The 24,038-nt window shown below is 34.8% G+C and overlaps 1 protein-coding gene across 2 annotated transcripts in view; it reads left to right on the top strand.

The window, feature by feature from the left end:
- The first annotated feature begins 417 nt into the window (after positions 1 to 417).
- LOC106878230 (ecdysone receptor) overlaps positions 418 to 24,038 on the top strand; it is a 129,065-nt gene continuing 105,444 nt past the window's right edge. For both annotated transcript variants that reach the window (XM_014927424.3, XM_014927391.3), the window contains exon 1: positions 418 to 477. The gene's annotated coding sequence lies outside the window, so the exon portion shown is untranslated. The remainder of the gene's footprint in view (positions 478 to 24,038) is intronic.

The raw sequence follows: 24,038 nt of genomic DNA, 5'->3' as shown, positions 1-24,038 counted from the left end.
GAACATTACGTCTGCTAATAGAACTATCAACAATTTTCCATTGAGTTTACACATTCCATTTTTAAAAGTATAACTTTATTTCAATACGCATCACATAGTCGTATAAATCGCCAACACCACATTCTTCTACGACTAGACGATTACGCACTAAACAAATTCTGAAATAAAGAAAACAAACACACAGACACGGAGTAACATTATATCACTCCACTTACATAAACAGAAAAATAACGAGATACTCCCACCAGTGTAATAGTTGCATATATTTCAGTCCTATCAACATAAACGATCTCGCCAACACTGAGCTATAGCATCTCGTAACTCCGCCCATTTGTTCGAGACTAAAACTGAAAATGTTTTATCGCTTAATGTCTTCCATACTTCAACACGTCAATCGACAGTATTGCTTGTATTAACAATCTATTTCATTATGTGGTAATGTCGAAAACCTTGCTTGGTGTCAACCGTAAAACAGCTGTAAGTTTTTGTTGATTACATTGTTTCTCCTCCTTTTTATCATTATTTTCTTTTATATTTATTTACCTTTAATGTGGATAGTACATATATATTCAATTCGACCACTTTCTATCATCTCTTTTACTTCACAATTCTATCACAACTGTTATTTGGACCCACTGCAACATTAACAAGCATCGCACCCATACAACACATTTTATTTACAACTTAGTTGACTTCTCAAGGTAAATACCGAGGTAATAATTGTGCCCGGTATATCCTGTCGTAGTATTGTCATCGTATTGTTATAATTACTCTAGGAAAAAAAATGAGAATTAGAAAAGAATATTAACTGTTTTCATATTTATGATTTCAATATTGTTTTCATTTCCAATCCGAGATCTTTCAAGACAATGTTATTGTCAAATATATATTCTGAAAAGCACAACAAACACTGATTTGACTGGTTAAACTCTCTGTATTTACGTATTCCTGTACACATCTTTATGATTTGTTGCGTCGGCGCGCATATTAGTAAATATATATTCATGTCTATGAGATTGATGATGGCAATAGGGTCGAAGGGATCGTATAGTCAGTTCAGGATATATATTCGTAGGACAAAATAAATTCGTAGCTAAAACTTGCTATACTAATTAAAACAAGAAACCTCACTTTCCTGGAAAATTTGGCAACGATGTTTTCTTATGAGCTATATACATAAACAAATATAAGTGAACGTACGTATAAACAGACATAATGTGCGTGTGTGCCAGTGTCTGTCTATCAATGTTTTGGTGTTCATATGTGATCATGTGTGTATTCTTACGTATGTATGTGCGTGTATGTGGGTATAAATGTGAATATGTGAGTATATATGCGATACCGCAGGATCTACTGCTATTATGAAGCTTATGGTGAGAAATAAAAAAGATAATCATTGACACATATACATACATACATACATACACATGTATATCCTCTTATAAACTACGATATACATATATGTACGCTCACACATATAGATACATACATACACACAAACATATATATATATATATATATATATATGCATGTATATATATACAGATTTATAAATACATACCTACAGCCACGTGTATCTATCTATCTATCTATCTATCTATCTATCCAACTACTTATCTTGCCGTCTATATATATAAATATATATATATATATATATATATATATATATATATATATATATATATATATATATATATATATACACATACATACATATACACATATAATATACACACATGTATATACATATATATATATATATTGCTATGTATTTATTTGTATATATATATAAGTTGTAATAATGAAGTCAAACCAAATAGTGATATTTTGAAATTTAGTACATACATTTCAGGTCTATGTAATATATAATAGGAAATGCATCCATTACGTAAGACCTTCCTCAGTTAAAACATTTTAAAATGTGGATTTGTTGGTTTGACTTTATTGTTACAACTTATATGACTCAATGCCAATACAAACTAGCCAGTCCAGACTCCACTTATACAGACAATCTAACAATAATTTGAAATAGTTTGTTATGTTTGACTCAACTCGAAAATTCTGGTACTATACACTACTTCTTAGTATAACATGAAATATATACAGTTATACATATTTGTAAATAATAAGCAATTACTTCAAACATTTACCGGTTTGCTCTCAGTTGGGTATTTAAAATAGGTTATTCATCAGTTAATATATAGTTATAGGCCGTGGTAAGAAGGCACAGGCATAGCTGTGTGGTAAGAAGCTATCTTCCCAACCACATGGTTCCAGGTACAGTCTCACTGTGTGGCACCTTGTGGAAGTATATTCTACTCTAGCCTCAAGCCGACCAATGCCTTGTGAGTGGATTTTGTTGATGGAAACTGAAAGAAGTCTCTCATATATATATATATATATATATATATATATATATATATATATTTATATTTATCTGTGTGTGTGTGTCTGATTTTGTTGCCCTGCCATCATTTGACAATCAATGCTGGTGTGCTTATATCTTTGTAACTTAGCAGTTTAGCAAAAGAGACTGATAGAATAAGTCCTGGGGTCAATTTGTTTGACTAAGACTGTTAAGGTGGTGCTCCAGCATGGCCACAGTCAAATGACTGAAACAAGTAAAAGAATAAAAGAATGCATACATGTGTGTATATATATGAAGAGTATAGGAATAAATTATCCAGGTCGGTACTGTAAGAGCTATGATGTATAGTCTGGGTTATTGCTAACCACATCATGAAGTAAGAAGAACCAAGTATCGCTTAGGCTGAGCAATCCCACAGTAATTCTTCAGATGGGTAAATCCGGGTTCACTTCACTGGATTATGAATATTTTTGGAAGTGTAATTTCAAAGTAGTTATAAAGAATATGGACATTGATACATCCTCAAATTTTCTTGTTAATGTAACAGTTAATTATACAGTGTAATTAACTGTTGAATTAAAAGAAATAATTACACACATCTATAAATGCATTATGTGTATGTATGTGTTTGTGTTTTTGTATGTGGGAGGGGTATGTTTGTGTTTATCCTTGTCTAGACATTGTGTGATGATTGTGAATGAGCATCATTGTCAAAAAAAAGGCAATGATGCTTATTTCTAATCTCCTGTGAAAAAATACATCTGAACAAGGGAAAATACAACCCTGGTTGTAAACAGGTTAGGGTTGGCAAAAGTGAGAGCATTCACTTGCAGAAAAATGTATATATATATATATATATATATATATCTGTACTAGACCACAACTATGTTGCCTGAGATACACCAATACCTTATATATATATATATTTGAAATATATATATAGAGTAGCAACCTCACTCAACATTTATGTGAAAGTAGACTGGATGGCGTTACTCTAAGCAGAGCTATAAATTTACCAGTAGTAGTCATACATCTAACTATACACAAGATATTCTATATATGTGTCTGTGTGAATTTATGTAGATATATATATATATATATATATATATATATATATATATATATGTGAGAAAGTTGGTATGTGAAAGCACATGGTTGGATATATAAAAGATAATAAGAGTGAAAAAACTACAGAAGGCTTGTTTGGAGCGAACACGACACAATGAAGTAGAGAAATTTGAAAAGACAACACGAGACCGGTTATCGCTCAAAATACAATGTTTATATACCAAAAAGATTTTCTAACATTTTTCTAACATTTTTCTAACATTTTTCTAACATTTTTCTGACATAATTTAAATATATACTTTAACCATGTAACACAAGCCTTCTGTAGTTTTTTCACTCTTATTATCTTTTATATATATATATATATATATATATATCATCATCATCATTGTTTAACATCCGCTTTCCATGCTAGCATGGGTTGGGCGATTTGACTGAGGACTGGTGAACCAGATGGCTACACCAGGTTCCAATCTGATTTGGCACAGTTTCTACAGCTGGATGCCCTTCCTAATGCCAACCACTCTGAGGGTGTAGTGGGTGCTTTTACGTGCTACCGGCACGAAGGCCAGTCAGGTGGTACTGGCAACAGCCACACTCGAAATGGTGTATTTTACATGCCACCTGCACAGGAGCCAGTCCAGCAGCACTAGCAACGATCTCGCTCGAATGTCTTTACATGTGCCACTGACACAAGTGCCAGGAAGGCGACACTGGGCACAGGTGCCATCACGATTTCGATTTCGTGATATATATATATATATAAAATCATCATCGTTTAATGTCAACCTTCCATGCTGGTATGGGTAAATATATTCATATATATATTTATCATTTACTATATTTGTTGGTTTACAAGGCTACCAATGGTTTCATGCCAAGAATTCTCAGCAATTATCAAGCCTGCTACAGAGGATGTTGGTACTCATTTCCATCTTATTAGCCAACAAATAATAAGTATTTATCCACCAATGCAGTGTTGAGCATGCTTTCTCATTGTTTGATATTAATGTATATTATTACATATATATATATATATACACACAGATGCATGTGTGCTCACACACATATACATGTTTATATTTATATTTCATGTATGGCAGGTAGAACTATAAGCTTTACAAGTTTACTTTCCAATCACATGGTTTTGTGTTCAGTCTCAGTGTGCAGTACTTTGGTCAGATGTCTTCTACTGTCACTTTGAGTTGACTGAGTATTGTGAGTGAATTTGGTAAACAATATACAGAAAGCTCATCATATTGAGTGTGTGTGTGCGCGCGTGTGTGAATATTTTTCCCTGTGTATGTATATGTGTGGGTGTATATTTATACTGATATGTGTTTATATCTCATTTAGCTACAGTTACATGCCAATTTGACTGTAGCTATATATACTTAGATATATTTATATATGTCTGTCTGTAGCTCAGAGCTACAAGAACATGGGAATATATAAACATACAAGCAACCACCTGTGTCCAGTTCGTGTGTGTGTGTGTGTCTGTCTGTCAATAAAGCAATGGGAGACAGCTTAACACTTGCACATCATGATGCTCTATCCACTCATATAAAATAATGGCTTCGTTCTGATTGAATAAGATATACCGAAGGAATGGGATAATTTATAAACAATACTAGTTACTGTGAAACTATTAATCTATTCATGAACAGTTAACCACTATGTATTTCTTCTAATGTATTCCATGTCCTAAATTCTATTGAGTGTTTAGATACCTAGATGTCTATGTGTGTATATTATATATATACATATGTATTTACAGATGTATATACATATAATGAGGTGTGGCCCTGTTGAAGATATCTGTTTGGTATCTATGTGTGCCAAATATGTGTGTGTGTGTGTGTGTGTGTGTGTGTGTGTAGGATAGATTGATAGATATAGCTATATGAGATATGAATGAGAAAATGTGCATATTTACATATTAAAGAGAGAAAGTAAAGAAAAACTGGTGGAAGAAACAGATGTTTCTGTAACTATTGTATTCATTTGTTCATTCATTCATTTAATATCTGCTTTGCCATGTTTGCATAAATTTTGACAGAGAGTTCTTAGAAGCAGGATTCTACAGCCAAATATTCTTCCTGTGAGCAACTCCTACTTGTTTTTCAAGTTAGGGGATTCCTTTATTACACAGGGCTTCAAAAACACTGAGTGACTGGTCATAGTGTCAACAAGCAATGTCAAATTAGCACCACATCACTCAGGAGGAGTGTAAACATACATGTATATCAACACACATACTCACACACTTACTCATACACACACAACCTATGCCAGCATGGAAGACAGATATTAAATGATGATGGTGATGCACAATGAGCTTCTTTCAGTTTCCATCTACCAAATTCCCCCACGAGGCTTAGTCATTTGGGGTTGTAGACATTTTCCCAAGGTGCTTCCCTTGTGGGACCGAACCTATAACCAAAAGGTTGGAGAATGAGCTTCTTAATTACACAATAATGCTTGTATCTATATGTACACTCAGGATGTCAACCTCTGTTTGATGTATACATAGTGAGATATGACATTGGTTTATTCATGCTGGATACCCTACAAAACATACACAACCTCTCAGTTGGGATCTGTACAGAGTTGCTGTCTTTCCTGTCACAAGCTATAAGAATGGCTACACCATGTGTAAGTTTAAGAAGTATCGTCTAAACTTTGGCTTAACAGTAACTGCTACCACCAACTTATCAAAGGTCAACTTCCTAGATATCACTCTAGACCTGAAATCAACCAATTCTACACAGTTAAAGAAGCTGTTTATATTCACAGAAACTCCAACCATCCACAAGCTATAATTGAAATCTAGTCGATATTTTGGCACACACAGAGACCAAACAGATATCTTCAACAGGGCTACACCTCATTATAATGAGGTACTAGCAATGATTAGCTTTAATAACGCATTAGTATCTGTGAAGGATCCTTCACTACCATTCCTAAACCCAAAGAGTGTTACAAAGAGAAAGGTAATGTGGTATAATCCTCCATGCACTCTAGCTGTTTCCACTGGTAGAGCTAGAAGCATTCTGATGTTAATTAGACAGTGTTTCCCAAGAACCCAAAGGTTTCATAAACTCTTTAATACCCATAGCATTAAATTTACCTACTTATGCTTGGATAATATTTTCCAACATTACACTCTACAACAAAAACAAACAAGCACCCACACAGTCTTTACTTCAGATCCCAAAATGTAACTGTCAAAATCCCACCTGTAGGTAGATCCTGTCTCTCAAAGACTGTGATCTAGGGAGCCACCCTTACACTATCCATCAAGGGAAGGTTTATGCAACACATCTACTCATTTAGGTGTTGGGACAGGGTAAGTTCTACCTTCCTGTCCTTCTTTATATGGAAACTCTCAGACCAAGGAAGTAACCTCCCTAACAACATATGGAACATCATTGATGAAGCCCTTCCTTACTCACTTGGAACTTAATTGGCAACTCTGCCCCGCAAAGATACTGCAACATTCTGCTGTATCACCCAATAAGAATACCAATCTATCTAATTGTCCCCACCAGAAATACACCCTGTTTACGTATGTCAAATCATTTGCCACTGATGCCCTAGGAAGACCATCTACACCTAGTTGGCCCATGCACAATTGTAGAGTATAGAATCCCTCTTCATTCACAATAAAATTATTTCTGCTTCTACCTAATAACAATGTTGCCTACTATCATCAAGTTATATTTCTAAAAATTACACCATGCCACCATGCTTGGCTTGCAAACTAATATATAGCCTAGCAATGCCATACCAATTATTCTCACCATGTGGTAACTGCCATAGCTGAAATGTCAAATGTTATGGCATCTCATATACATGATGTCACATTCTGTCTGCTCTACCACGTGGAGCATATAAGGAACGAATTGCTGTCACTGCTATGCAAAAATATTCACATGACTTGAAGTAACCATTGGATGCACAGATATTCTCACCAAGAAGCCATTTTAAAATTTCTTTTAAATTCTCTTTACTCTGACTACATACACTTGAGGTTGTAAACATATTTTGTGCCACAAAGCTCTAAGTGATATGGAGCTGAGCCAACCTATTACAAAATGCTTACAACTCCAACTAAATGAATTGAGTGTTACATTCTTTCATTTGTTCACTTACATGTATATGCATAACCCTTTCTTTACTTACTGTTTCTCTCTTTTTCTCTTTCTCTCTTCTTTCTCTCCCCTCTCTCCTACTCCCCTTAAAAGTATTTGTATTCACCCTAGGTTATTGAGTACCCTACACATATACTCTTATCTCTCAATCTCAATAACCCATTTCTAGTATTTCTGTTGTCATTACTTCCCATCCTATTCCCCTCCTCAGCTTTAGATTAATAAGTTTTCACTACATTTACTGTGTACGAGGTATTCTGTCTCCTGTACTTGTTCTACAATACAAACAGCCACATTCCCTCTACAAATGAATGGTTAGCAAGTCGACCTCACTAATGCTGGTGTCATGAAAATGCACCCAGTATGTACTATAAAGTGATTGTCAAATGAGCAAAGAATCTGTTGAGTTGTAAGGTCCATTTAATCCTCTCTCACTGAGGACTATTCAACTTCGCAAGTGTTAGTACTTTTCAACTTACACACATATTTTACACACATACACACAGATATGCAAACACACACACTGTGTGTATATATATATATATATATATATATATATATGTTTGTATGTATCTTTCTTTCGTCCTTACTTTATCTTTCTTTATATATATAGAGGAGTGGCGTCTATTAAATTCACTCCAGTATGTGGAAAGTACTAACTTGGAATCGATAATAGGCAAAATTAACAAGGCGTAAGCAGTAAGGTTTTGTACTCAAAATGTAAAGAGGATAAAACAAAATGAGAAAACCATTGAACACGATGTTCTATTGTTCTGGCCATTACACTGAAATTTTTTATTAAAGAATATAATTGAAACTTCAACTGGCGATAGTGCACTTTTCATCTTCTTTCTAGTGTTAAATTAGTTGGCATCAAAAGCAGGATTAGTAAGAGTTTAGCAATACCAATGACAGTGCACCAGCATGGCCATAGATACAGACTGAACAAATATAAGATAAAAGATAGAAGTTTATATCTATAAGAATATTCATATTTACATATATATATTGTATGCATATATGTATGTATATTCATATATTTACATCTATACTTATAATTAGATTTCTGTTTACATATATTTATATACATATGTAGCTATGTATATATTTACATATATTTTTACATATATATACATACATTTATATTATATATATATATATATATATATATATATATATATATATATATATATACTTATATATAAAGGGCATTAACTATTGTAGTAATGCCTCACGCTTCGAGGGACTAAATAAGTCAAAAACTACTAAAAATTAAGCAACATATTTACTGAAAGTGAGGAAATGCAGCTTTCAAAATTTCTTGATAAATTCTTATAAAGAATTTATCCTATATTATATTATAAATAATTAGAATATATTCATTGCTGAATATTATTCTGTATAAGCACATGTTACTGAGATGCAACCGGATAAATTCAAATCTCTTTCATGGATATATAATTATGGACGAAAGTCGTTGTACTGTGATGGCTACATCGTGGTAGGTTGATTCTTGTTTATTTTTTATGTATCTTGACCATACGTGTACTGATGAACAAAAGAATACAGGTTACTTCACAGTTTTTCTGTATTTGATTGAGAAACCAGTGGTCTACCGTTGAGTTAAATGTTTTTAAGAGATAAATTTTGAAAGCTGCATTCCCTCGCTTTCAGTAAATATGTTGCTTATTTTTTAGTAGTTTTTGACTTATTTAGTCCCTCGAAGCGTGAGGCATTACTACAATAGTTAATGCCCTTTATATATAAGTATTTATATTTATGAAGAAATGATGAATTTTTTCATTACGAAATTTTTCTTTATTTTTTCATTTTGAGGTTTTTTCATGCTGACTACTTGATAAATTCTTATAAAGAATTTATCCTATATTATATTATATATATATATATATATATATATATATATATATATATATCAGGCTGTTGGTTAAGAAGGTTGCTTCCCAACCATGTGGTATTGAGTTCAGTCCTGCTCTATGGCACTCTGAGCAATTTGGGTAAATGTCTTCCATTACAGCACTGGGCTGACCAAAGCCTTGTGAATGGATTTAGTTGAGAGAAACTGAAAGATACCCATCATATACATACATACATACATACATACATGTGTGTGTGTGTGTATATAATTAATCGTAGACCAGGTTTCGCGCATTAATGGATTAATGTAATTTTTACTTACATAACCCACCCGAGGCTCATCAATACGACCGTTCGATACAGTATAATTTTCAGAACAATACTCGGATTGTCCACATAAAATTAGACATGTGTACAGTTCTACCGATTACATTGGAGATATTTTCAAAAGTCTCAGCTCTGGTGCGTTAAATTTTTTTCTTTTGTGGTTTGACCGTTGATGGTCCATTTCTAGCATAAAGGATGTCCATTTAGTGGTCATCCCTTCTCACTTGTATGTTATATAATTTTTCTGAATTTTCAGAATTTTCTTTATGCTAGACCACTGGTTTTAAATTGGTGTTAATCAAATTAATATCCAATTTATCACCGTTATCATTATTTAAATTTTATATATACATATATATATACATATATATACACACACACACATATATACATATACATATGTATGCACACACACACATATATATAAATATAAACACACACACACACACACACACACACACATATATATATTTATATATATATATACAATCCACTGCTTAGATTTACCTGGGATTATACATAAAGAAGTACACCTTCATGGAAATATGGATAAAGTCCCATACCCTCCAGAACAAGACAAACTATGAATTTTATACTTCTATCTACTTTAAATTTTCTGTCTAGAACTTTCCTACACACACACCTTGTTTCTGATGATGGACTACCCCTTGTATGGGGATGTTGATCAACATATTGAAACATATTGATCCAATACCTGGGATATTCCAGAAACAGCTGCAAAACATTATTTACTTCTACTTTTCTTTACTTTCATTCACTTTTACTTTAATTAAAATATTCCAATTAGTCTGATAAGCTTGTCCAACCTTGGTTTTGTTTTCCCTTAATTTATCCCTGCCGACTCGGAAGCCTGCCACAAATTCCTAGCTGCAGCCTCCGTTGTGAACCTGGATCCTAATAAATTATCAATTACAGCACTTACGCAGTGTACTTATTGGTTTAGATCATCAGTGACCTATACTCTTCCTGTTCTATATATATATATATGTGTGTGTGTGTGTGTGTGTATATATATATATATATATATATATATATGTATCATCATCATCATCATTGTTTAATGTCCACTTTCCATACTGGCATGGGTGGGACGGTTTGATAGGAGCCGGCCAGGCAAGAACCTGCACCAGACTTATATGACTGTTTTGGCAGGAATTTTAGAGCTGGATTAATACCAACCACTCTGCAAAATGAACTTAGTGTTTTTTACATGGTACAAGCACAGGCAAGGTCAGTTTTGGCAAGGTTTCTATGGTTGGATCCCCTTCTAAATGCCAACCACTTTATAGTGTGGACTGGATGCTTTTTAAGTGGCACCTGCACTAACAGGGTGACCAAGTAACTTGCAAGACAAAAATCTTTGGGTGGGGGAGCATTGGAGGAGGTAATCTTGTGTCAGATGATGAAAGGTTATAGTGAGACAGAAATGGGTGTCTTGCTGTAGAGGAGGTATAAGGTTACCTGACTAGATAGATAGATAGATAGATAGAGAGAGAGAGAGAATGAAGACAGAAACAAGAGTGCTGCCACAAAGGAGACCCTTTGCAGCAGCACTCCTTCTTCTGTTTTCATTCTACCCAACCTGAAGGAAGTGCAGGAGAAGGAGAGAGAGAATGGGAGACAGCAGGATAGAGATGGTGGCAAAGTGCCGGGCATACTCACACGAGAGAGGGATCAGAATATAAATGGGATGGTTGAGTAAAGGAAAAGAGAGAGATATAAGATGGTGGCAAGTACCAGGGCATACCCTTGATGTTTGAACGTCATAATATAAGTAGCAGGATATTGAAAAAGAAGTGTGATTAGAGTGCGTGGAGGGGGGAGGTGAGCAAATGGCGAAAACCTTGATATATATAGAGTGTGGAGGGGCTACTGGATAGCAATGATACAGAGGAACAAGGCCATGAGGACAGGATTGGGGAGTGAGAGCTAAGCATAGTGAATGAAGGAGGAAATGTGAAGGAAAGAAGAGATGTAGAAATGTAGATTGGTTTGTTGGGGTAGGGTGTGTGAAAAGTTTTCTTGTTACATGTGGGTGGAATACAGAGGTCGGGGGGGGGGGCTAGTGGATCGCAATGATACAGTGAGATAGGGCCAAGAGGACAGGATTGGAGAGTGGGAGGTAAGCATAATTCATGAAGTGGAAATATGAGGAAGAAAAGAGGTGTAGAGATGAAGTTTGGTTTGTTGTGGAAGGGTGTGTGAGAAGTAATCTTGTTAAGTGTGATTGGGACATACTTCTAGAACTCAGACATGGGTGGGTCATCTCAAGAACCTCATATCACCAGACATCTCGGTCCATTGTCATTTCCTCCATGAGGCCCAGTACCCAGCATACTCTGTTAAGTGTTTGGCATTAAGAAGGGCATCAAGCTGTAGATAACATGCCACAACAGACAGTTGGTGTCCTGACAGCTCTTTGCTAGCTAGCTCTATGTCTAATCATCCAACCCATGGAAACTAGACAAAAGTAGATGGCATATATATATATATATATATATATATATATATATATATATATATATATATATATATATATATATATATATATATAATGTGCATGTGTGTGTGTGTAAAGCTTTAACTGAGGAAGGTTTACATAATCGATGCATTTCCTATTATATATTAAGCAAAAAGTATATGTATTAAATGGTTTCAAAATATCACTCTTTGGTTTGACTTCATTATTACAACATATATGTACACACATTTACTTGCATATATATGTTTGTATATACCCCATCTGATGGCATTGCAAGGCACTACACTGGTATAACAACAAGTAAACTTAAGATAAAATATACATAACACATGCACTCCTTTAGGTATTTGGATAGGGGAAACATCACCTCTCTTTCCTGCTTCATCTGTAGATTCTAGAACCATCAAAATGATTCACTTACACAACATCAAATAGAGTGTCCTTGACATGGCCTCTTTGTACTCACTTGGATATTAGTCGCTAGCATTGCCTTTGTGAGAAATTCCACATTCTCCATTAGCCCACAGCATCCATCAACAGGAAAAATAAACAGTCATTGTTACTACCAGAGGTATGCTCTGTTAATGAACATCAACCCTTTGGCTGCCAATATCCCTGATATACCACCTTGCTGACCTGCACACAAAGGCAGAGTATACAATCACTGCAGCCTACTCATATTGGTCACTGTCATCAGTTGCTACCATGTAATGACTGCTGCTGTTAATTTGGCCAAAAATGCCTGATACCCAGTCAAAGAAATTAATGTCACTGAATATACCAAACTGCGCAGCCTGATATAAAAAATGGTGCCCGTATCCTGCCAATATCTTTTCAGCATAACATGGACCAAAAATAACGAAAATAGCTGATGTTGCATAACAACCACCTGGTTGCAACTCACCAATTGAGGCCTAAGTCCCTAAAAGCCATTTTAAATTCCTTTCAAAGTCTCTGTTTTTGAACATTTGATGAGATGGATGTGTACCAGGCACATATGAAATTTTAAGCAGTGAGTAGCTGAGTCAAACTGTTTGTTGAGTGCACGTGGCCCCAATCAAATGTATTAAGTGTTCCTGTCTTTCATATGTTTACTCACTTGTCTATATATATATATATATATATATATATATATATATATATACACACACACACGTAATATATTTGTATATATAATGTATCTATACTAAAATAAGTATTTATAGTGAATATAAATGTATGTATATATTTGACGTATATATTATGCATATGCACACACATTGTAATATATATTATATATACATATTTACGATAAATATATAGATTGGAGCCTGGTGTTGCCATCCGGTTTCACCAGTCCTCAGTCAAATCGTCCAACCCATGCTAGCATGGAAAGCGGACGTTAAACGATGATGATGATGATGATGATGATATATATGATATGTATATATTTAATTCATAATTTTATTTAATTGATGTCTATATCATCATATAAATGTGTGTGTATTTACCTTTGTATTTCTGTCTCCCACTTTGATACATGACAGCCAGTGTTGATTTGTTTGTGTCCATGTAACAGTGGTTCAACATAAGAGAATGACAGACTAAGTACCAAACATACAAAAAAAAGTATTGGGGCTGATTTGTTCCACTGAACCTTTGAAGGCAGCATCTCAGAATGGCCACAGTCCCAAGACTGAAGCAAGTGAAAGAAAAGATGAAGGCCTTATATATATCTAACATACCGATGTAGTCACACACACACACGCGCGCACACACGAATGGACACACACACACACACACATTACATGCATATAAGAGTGACAACAGTTGCCATATGGCAAGATGAACAGTTTAGTGAGGTCAGGTTACATATCAGTTAACGTGTCGAGCATGACTTTGTAGTGTAAATATAGCCTTGAAATAGTAAACCACAGTGATAATACATTTAATACAAAATAAAATTATACACCCTAAATCTGTGCAACGACCAGCCGTGGCTAGGGTGGTAACTCCAGATTATCAGTGACCAATGGTTTGAAGATCACTAAGAAGATGCATCTTTGGGGACCATAATAGGGCATATATACATGCATGTGTGATCATCATTTAACATCTGTTATTTATGCTGGTATGGACTGGACGGTTTAATAGGATCCTGCAAGCTGTAGGTTTGCACCAACCTCCAGTGTTACTTTGGGCATATTTTCCACAACTATAAAAACATATATATATATATATATATATATATATATATACACACACACACATACACACATGTCTGTACATATCTATATGTTTATATATCTTATATGCATATTAGAATAGAGTAGTCTTGATGAAGCATTGGGATATTTAACTAAATTAAGAGGCCAACACAATGCAAAATGGTACAGAAGTAAAGTCAGAATGAAAGTTATTGTATTCTTTGAAATATTTAGGGGTTAAAATCTATTCATCAGGATATGTGAAGAAACGGGAGATGACATAGAGCTATCATCTTTCCTCAGATATATGAGAGATATATGGGACATGTGCAGACTAGTGTTGTTATAATAACTAGTCTGCCTTATGTAGTTCTTGTCTGTTATTTAATGATGGTTTAAATTTATTAAGATAGCTTCCTTGTTTCTAAGATTGCCACTTATATTGTGCTTCATGGGACTGGTATTTCAGCAGATGTTTGCAAGAGTTTGTATGAACTTGTTCTTTGATATGGATGTGCAGCTTTCTGATGGTGCTCTTGATATAGGATGCACTACATTTACTGCAGACCACTTCATATATAATGTAGGTCCTCAAGCACATGTTTAAAATGGACAATGTGCACTTCTCATTACGCTAAGCAGATCAATTCCTAGACAAGAACTTCCTCAAAGATGGACTTGAGTGCACCATCTCTACGTTCCGCCCTTCCCTGCAAATCACTTGATGGATTGTAGCAATAGGTTTAAGAAGTGCATATTGTCCTTGGGAAGATTAACATTATTGATTTGATATACTATTGCAAAAGACAGTGGTTAATTATTGTCTAGCTGGGTTTTGTGGAGCTGTTTAGCATTGATGATATTGTTTGCTGCTTCACTGCACCAGTTGTTTTATCTTTTATCTTTTAACTTTTACTTGTTTCACTCATTAGAATGTGGCCACCATGGTGGAGATCTATTGATCTCTCTTGCTGAACTGCTAAGTTAAAGAGACACAAATACACCAACACCAGTTGTCAAGCAGTGGTGGACAATGAACACAGTCAAAGACACACACACATAGATATATATATACATACATATACATATATTTATGTGTGTGTGTGTGTGTGTGTGTGTATATATATATATATATATATATATATATATATATACACACATATATATATATACTCAGTGGGCTTCTTTCAGTTTCCATCTACCAAATATTCACTCACAAGGCTTTGTTGGCCCGAGGTTAGAGTAGAAGACACTTACCCAAGGTGCCATGCAGTGGGATTGAATATGAAATCATGATTGGGAAGCAAGTTTTTTTACCACACAGACATGCCTGCCTATACATAAATTTTATTCCTTTTTTTTTTTTTGTCCAGAGGTAACATTGGCTCTGATGGGAAGGGCCAATTCATAGTGTACAGGTTCTTCTTGGCCACTGTCTTATAAAAGTTGGTTTAAATGAAGCCCTTCTTTGTAACCCTTAGTTAGAAATCAAGCAAAGACAGGAATTCAAATTTGTCAGTGTGTTCAATCTTGAATTTTAGATGGTCATCAGTGTTATTGTATTTCCCATGTATAATGACACCCTCCTCATGAGAGAAAGTGAGCATTAGGATGTCATCCACACAAATGGAGAAGAATAGATGCATATATATGTGGTAAGAAGCTTGCTTTCCAACCACATGGTTCTGAGTTCAGTCCCACTACCAAGCCTTGTGAATGGATTTGGTAGAATGAAACTGGAAGAAGCCTGTCACACACACACACACACACACATACACATATATATATATATATATATATATATATATATATATATATATATAAAGGCAGTGAGCTGGCAGAAATGTTAGCATACCGGGCGAAATGCATAGCGGTATTTCAACTGTCTTTACATTCTGAGTTCAAATTCCATCGAGGTTGACTTTGCCTTTCATCATTTTAGGGGGTTGATAAATTTAGTACCAGTTGTGTACTGGGGTGGATCTAATCGAATGGCCCCCTCCCCAAAAATTACAGGCCTTGTGCTTAGAGTGGCACATAAAATACACCATTTCGAGCGTGGCCGTTACCAATACCCCCTGACTGGCCTTTGTGCCGGTGGCACGTAAAAGCACCCACTACACTCTCTGAGTCGTTGGCATTAGGAAGGGCATCCAGCTGTAGAAACTCTGCTAAATCAGATTGGAGCCTGGTGTAGCCATCTGGTTTTCACCAGTCCTCAGTCAAATCGTCCAACCCATGCTAGCATGGAAAGCGGACGTTAAACGATGATGATGATGATGATATATATATATAACACCTAACAAAGTGCTGCAACTTAGGTACCTAATTCAACTGAATCTTATATATATATATATATATATATATATATATATATATATATATATATATATATATATATAAGGATGATAGTCACTAGAGCCATATTCTGCTCTTATAATAGGAAGACATGAGTGCTATGCCTCACAGAAGCTTTTTGAAATCATTCAAGGAAAGGTTCCTCTACTAAATACACTATCCAAGGTTTTGTTTCCCTGCAACGACAAAACATTTAAAACATATAAGAGCTTCTATTCAGTTCACTACTCCTAATAACATACATCTCGCTAACACTTATTCTATGCATTAGTCCATATACTCTCTTCACACCCTTCACAGGCTCACTATACATCTCCTACACCCGACCCCTATCAACATTGTACCACTTTCATCCTTATTCCTTACAACTATTTTTACTGTAACCTTTTTTTGCACAATCATGTTTTTTACACGATTATTGTCTGATTTCTTTTTTTTTTCACTTGTTCAATTTTTGTTATAACATCATCTATGCTCTCTAATATCATTGATCCTCTTCATGTTTTCATTATTATTGGTCTCCTTTCCACCACACCACTTTTATAATTTCCTCAGAGCATTGCTTCACTGTCAATTAAACCTTACTTTTCCAATCTAACTTATCCTACTTTCTTTATATTTCATACTTTTCCTAATATATCTTCTTACCTCAACGGCTTTCCATACCAATTTCTGACCCAACTGTCTTCCCATATTTTACTTTCCTTATCTTATTTTCTTTATCTTAATGCTTTCTTTTTCTTCTCTTCTTATTGTGCATCTTTTTATTCTTCTCCTCCTCCTCCTCCCCTTCCCTTTGTTATCTTGCTTTTTTTTTCCATTCCTTCTTCTATAAACAACACTACTGCCCGTTCACACCCCACTCGTTATATCACCTAGTTATAATAAGCACTTTACATGACTTAACTTCTCTATTCTGTCTTACAATACCTGCTACTTCCCTTAACCTTTTACCTCTTAAATTCTTTTAAATTCATTCACCTTTTAACCTTTAAAATTTACTTTTAACCAGCTATCACCTCCCTATCACTTTCTACTTCTACATTGTACAGACATTTTTATCATTCATTTTTTTATTACCCTTATAGTTTTTCAACAGCTTTTTCAAACGTCATCAGTAGCATAGGAACAATACCTATAACTTCAATCTTCATCCATTTCTGTTTGTATTTCTATTTCTATCTTACATTTGTAATCATCACTGGTTTTTTCTTAACCTAACTCTTCTTTCATATTCCACTTAATTTATTTTCCTTTCTATCTTTATTTCATTCTCTCCTCCTTTTCCCTCCCATCTTTCTCAGCTTTCTTCTTTATCATCACTTTTTTTTATTCTCTCCCCCATAAACAACGCTGCTGACCAGATTCACCCCTGCCAAAAAAATATCCAGCTTATATCAAGACCTGTAACATTCTGAAATCTGTTATCAATCCCTTTCAACTTTTAACAGTCACCATTCACTCTTACCTTGCCATCCACTTGCTTCTGCCTTATTAGTGTCCTTTCACTCTAGACCAGTGGTTCCCAAAGTGGGCAGTACTTCCCCCTTGGGGGTGGTGGAACGCTGAAGAAAACTTGAGTAATAATGGGGTGGCCAAAAGAGAGCAATGGATGTAAAAAAAACCTAAGTAACAGATTAATTAAGTTTTATTTGTGAAATGCAGTTGTTTTGAAATTGCTGCAGAAAGTGGTCTATGTTGGTGGGCGGGGGTATGCGCTACAAATGTAGCCTGAGTTCCAAGGGGGTGGCAGCCTGAAAAAATGGGAACCACTGCTCTAGTCCTTAACTCATAGAATTGCTTCTATCATTTATTACTCAATATGAATGTATTAGCTGACCACGTGCTGTCAATAATAACAGCTAATTGTAATATTTTATATATAAATAAGGTACATAATATTCACGCATACAAACATTCACATACTTCCCTTGTATGTGCACACACATACATACATATACTCACATAGAGTTGAAATGCTGATTTTTTTTCACTCCTTCCTTCTTTATTCATCTATCACCCCTTTCACTCATTGCTATTACTTTTTCTCACCTCCTCTCAATCAGGGCTATTACTCTCACTACTTCTCCTTCACTGAAAATTATTAGTATTAGTATCTTCATTGTATCCATTGCCCTGTTCTTTTTTCCATCAAATTTCTGTGCTTATAGTATATACAGATCTCATATTTGTACATTTTATTAATCTTTGAAAAGAAATTACTTGGAAAATATACCTAATGTTATAAGCAGACCATAAACACCACATCTATTTTCCTTTTTTGAGTGGCTAAATCTGGGGGAAGGGCTAGTTCCCAAAACTTCACAGGCTCTCCTAGACAACTGAGATTATTACCATTAATGTTTTGTTGGGATATTGCAAGTAAACAAATGTAGGAGGAAACACTTGACCAGAGAATGGATAATAGTGCAAATGGTGTTTCCAACTCCTTAATTCCCACACTAAACACTGCACTCAATTCTTGCAGTAACAAGCAAATGACATTATTTACCAATGTAATGTGAAAACAAACTACCATGGAAGCATGCAATGATATAAATTCATAAACCCCATTTAAAATAAGATTCAATTTACATAAACACACTTTTAGAAGTCTCAATATAACTAAATGTCACAAGCTGCATACATCTAAGAAATTAAAACCAATTCACTACCATTCCAGTTCAGTTAAATTCCTGAAGAAAGCAAAATCTTCTTGTGGCATGAAACCCTTAAATGTTTGTACAGTCAGAAGTCAAACTATCAGAAAATTTTCCTCTTTTATAACTAAGATTCTTAGGAGATATCGTCACTTTAAACCAATTAAACCCAGATTGCTTCTGAATTGTTTGTTGCTGCCCATTACAACTCTATCTTAATTATAAACAGATTTCTTGTCATTTATTCATTTCTTAATCTTCTGCATAAATTTTTATCCTTTTTTTTTTTATCTCAATTCTGTATCTTTAGTTTATGTATATTCTTTTCTACATACCCACTCTACTACCTTCTGATTATCCCTTTATTCTTTTGTAACTATTTTCCCAAATACTTATCATTATTATTATTTGTTAATACTTTCATCACTCAGGTTTTACCATGTCTTTAACCATTCTTTCTCATACAGTCCTTTAATGCATCATTTCCTGTAATCCATTATTTAATTTAGCATAGCATATTTATTTCCCCTATTATTATTATTGCCATTGTTGTAATTATTATGCTTATCATCAACCTTATCTCCCTTTGCACTAGTATAACGTTTAGTATAGGTATTGATGTCACTTCCATTGCCATTACTCCAGGTGTGTTTACTACCATTGCTATAATGATGATGTTGCTGTTACCTGCTGTGTTAGAAACATTAACTAGTATTGTTTATTATTATTGTTATTCCTTTTTAGCTGTATTATTAGTCTTAATAATTATAACAGTAATAATGATTATGATGATAATTATTATAGGTACAAGGCCTGAAATTTTGTGGGAGGGAGATAGTCAATTACATTGACCAAAGTGCTCAACTGGTACTTATTTCATTGGCTCTGAAAGCATGATGATGAGGATAACAACAACAAAAAACTGATGCAATACAATACGAAGAAGTGTTTTCACACTCCCAACAACAAAGAAAAACACACAATGCTGCACGCATCCCAGCAACACACAGGTATAGCAGGTGATGCAGTAGAAATTTGCCTGAAACTAGTAAATGTTGAACAATGATAATAATAATAATAATTTCAAATTTTGGCACAAGGCCAGCAATTTCGAGGAAGTGGGTAAGTTGATTACTTCAACCCCAGTACTCAACTGATACTTATTTTATTGACCATGAAAGGTTGAAAGGCAAAGTCAACCCCAACGGAATTTGAACTCAGAATGTAAAGATGGACAAACAATGATGATGATGATAATTTTTTTTATTAGTCACTGGGGCATAGATGGGGTGGGACATCACAAGAACAGGCACCAATTTATATGGGGATTTACATAAAGGACAGGGAGAAAGAAATGGAAAAGACAGTGAAATGTAGTAAAAAAAGTATATATAGGGTTCAGTCCCACTGCCTGGCACCTTGGGCAAGTGTCGTCTACTATAGCCTCGGGCCGATCAAAGCCTTGTGAGTGGATTTGGTAGACGGAAACTGAAAGAAGCCCGTCGTATGTATGTATATATATATATATATATATATATATATATGTATGTGTTTGTGTGTCTGTGTTTGTCCCCCCAGTTTCGCTTGACGACCGATGCTGGTGTGTTTGCGTCCCCCTAACTTGGCAGTTCGGCAAAAAGAGACCGATAGAATAAGTACTAGGCTTACAAAGAATAAGTCCTGGGGTCGAGTTGCTCGACTAAAGGTGGTACCCCAGCATGGCCGCAGTCAAACGACTGAAACAAGTAAAAGAGTAAAAGAGTATACAAAGTATGTGATATTATGATACAGGAAAAACTCCAACCAGGGGTCAATCAAGGAACCCTACAGATCCAAGAACCAAGATTACCCTGATTATGAGCCCTTTCTCCTGCTTTCCAATCTACAGGCGCATAGAATAGGGCCATTCACTCTAACCATTTTTGTCACCCATCTTTTCAAAAATTCACTAGGAGCTAACACTTCACTTTCCATTCTCCCTTTCCTTTCCAAGTGGATCTTAAAAAAGTCAATGAGAGCTTGACTGAAGAGGAAGGTACCTTTCCTCAACTCTTTCAGCCTCGTCCACCACACAACCTCTTTTGCCATAGCCACATGGTTTTTAAATTTGGAGATAGAACTAGCAATTTTAGAGGGAAGGGTTTAGTCATTTTCATTGACTCTGATATTTAACTGGTACTTTATTTTATTGAACCTGTAAGGATGGAAGGTATACTTGACATCAGCAGGATTTGAACTCACACCGGCAGCAATGCTGCTAAATATTTTGTCCACTACACTGACAATTATGCCAGCTTGCTACCTAAGTATTTAAAGGTTTCAAATTTTGGCACAAGGCCATTAGTTTTTGGAGGAATGGGGTAAATCAATTACATCGACCTCAGTACTTGACTGGTACATATTTTATCAATCCTGAAAGAATGAAAGATAAAGTTGACCTTCTCGGAATTTGAACTCATAATGTTAAGGCTAAAGAAATGCCACTAAGCATTTTGCTCAGTATGCTAACAGTTCTACCGACTCACCACCTTTACCTCTTTAGTAACAATAATGGTTTCACGTTTTGGCACAAAGCCAGCAATTTTGAGGGAGTGGGTAAGTCAATTACATAGTCTCCAGTGTTCAACTGGTATTTATTTTATTGACTACCGAAAGTACAAAAAGCAAAGTTTGCCTCAGCAGAATTTGAACTCGGAAATGTAAATATAGATGGAATACTGCCACCTTAACCTTGGTAATAATCCTTGGTATTATAGGCACAAGCAGATTTGGGGGAGGGGGATAGTCGATTACATTGACCCCAATACTCAACTGGTACTTAATTTATTGACCCTGAAAGGATGAAAGGTAAAGTCGACTTTGGCACAATTTGAACTCAGAACATAGTGACGGGCGAAATACCGCTAAGCGTTTCGTCCAGTATGCTAACAATTCCGCCAGTTCGCCGCCTTAACCTTGGTAATAATAATAATAAATGATTAAAGGTAGCTGATAAAAAAAAAAAATTACAAATATTACCTATGATGATAACAAATACTGGTTAAAACTAATCTTGATAATACCAGTTGATAGTAATGATACCACTGAAATAAGTAGCAGTAATAAATAAGAGCAATAATAATGAGAAGAATTGAACGAAATAAAAATGAAGATTCTATTAATGATAATTATTATAATAATGATCACATTAGTACCAAAATAAAGAATTGTGGTAATAATAATGATGATGATGATGATGATTTGTTGTATTTGCCACCAGGGCACTGAATGAAGGGGATAATACAAAGACAGTCATGAAGTGTCGAGATTTACATAGAATCGAATGATTTAAGAACGGAAAACTGAAATGTAAGTATAGGTAACCTGCTAAGTTGGTTTAGATAGGACTCATAGTAATAATAATAAAAATAATTATAATGGCTCCAAATTTTGGCACAAATAATAATAATAATAATAATAATAATGATGATAATAATAAGCAATAATGGAACATGAAATTAATAGTAATATTAATAATAATAATCAGATTCTGAATCCTGATCAAAATAACAGTGACAACTGGCAAATCATTAATAAGTGAATCGCTCAGTAGTGGCAACATACATTACAACAGTGATATAGATAATAATAGAATGCACTAGAATCAACCATAAAATCGGTGCCAATGACCTGTGGGGTGAAGATGTTTAGGAAGGAGAGGAAGAAATGGTCCATACAAAAATGAACTGTGCATAATGGTCTGTCCCCAAAAATTGTCCCTGCAAAAGGGTTCAATGTTGAAGTGAAATAAAATGGTCCAACAAGGCACAGCAGAGTGGAAAAAGAGTAAATTAAGGTGGTCCTGACAAGAGCTGATTTCACAGGGGCAAAATGGGCCAGGGTGGTTCAGTGAGGTGGGGAAAAGATAAAGTAATATAGAGAAGGTGGTCTGTCAAAGTGACCCTTTGAGTGAGTCAGTGTGGTCTTATGAGGGAAGTCACCAAAAGTTAAAGGCAGCCCAATATATATATATATATATATATATATATATATATATATATATATATATATATATATATATATATAAACAAATAGTAAATGAGTATATGCATATATACGTACAGGTATGTGCGTACCGACATCCACCTTTATGTATAGGTGCATATCTGGGTACAGGACATTGCAAACAAAACGTAGACGGGAAAACACACAAGCCACATAGAGAACATTCTACTTCATCAGCTACCTCCGTTTTAACACCTGCATTTCGAAGAGCTAGGCAGGACGCATCATTAAAACGGCTCTTCCCATGGACAGCAAATTAAATTTGTATACACAAATTAAATCTTGCCATGGAGGAATGTAGTGGCGGACAAAAAACAAGACAGGAACACACACATACATATATATGCAAATATATATATATATATACATATACACATGTATATATATAAATACATATATATGTAAATATATGCAAACATACACACACATCCTCTGCTGTTGTACCTCCAGTCATTAACTTCATCCCATTTTGTCTGCCATTATTTTCTTGTT

Source organism: Octopus bimaculoides, chromosome 1, assembly GCF_046866305.1.
Source record: "Octopus bimaculoides isolate indiv1 chromosome 1, ASM4686630v1, whole genome shotgun sequence".
Taxonomy (NCBI): Eukaryota; Metazoa; Mollusca; class Cephalopoda; order Octopoda; family Octopodidae; genus Octopus; species Octopus bimaculoides.
This window is presented reverse-complemented; position numbering and strand designations above follow the sequence as displayed.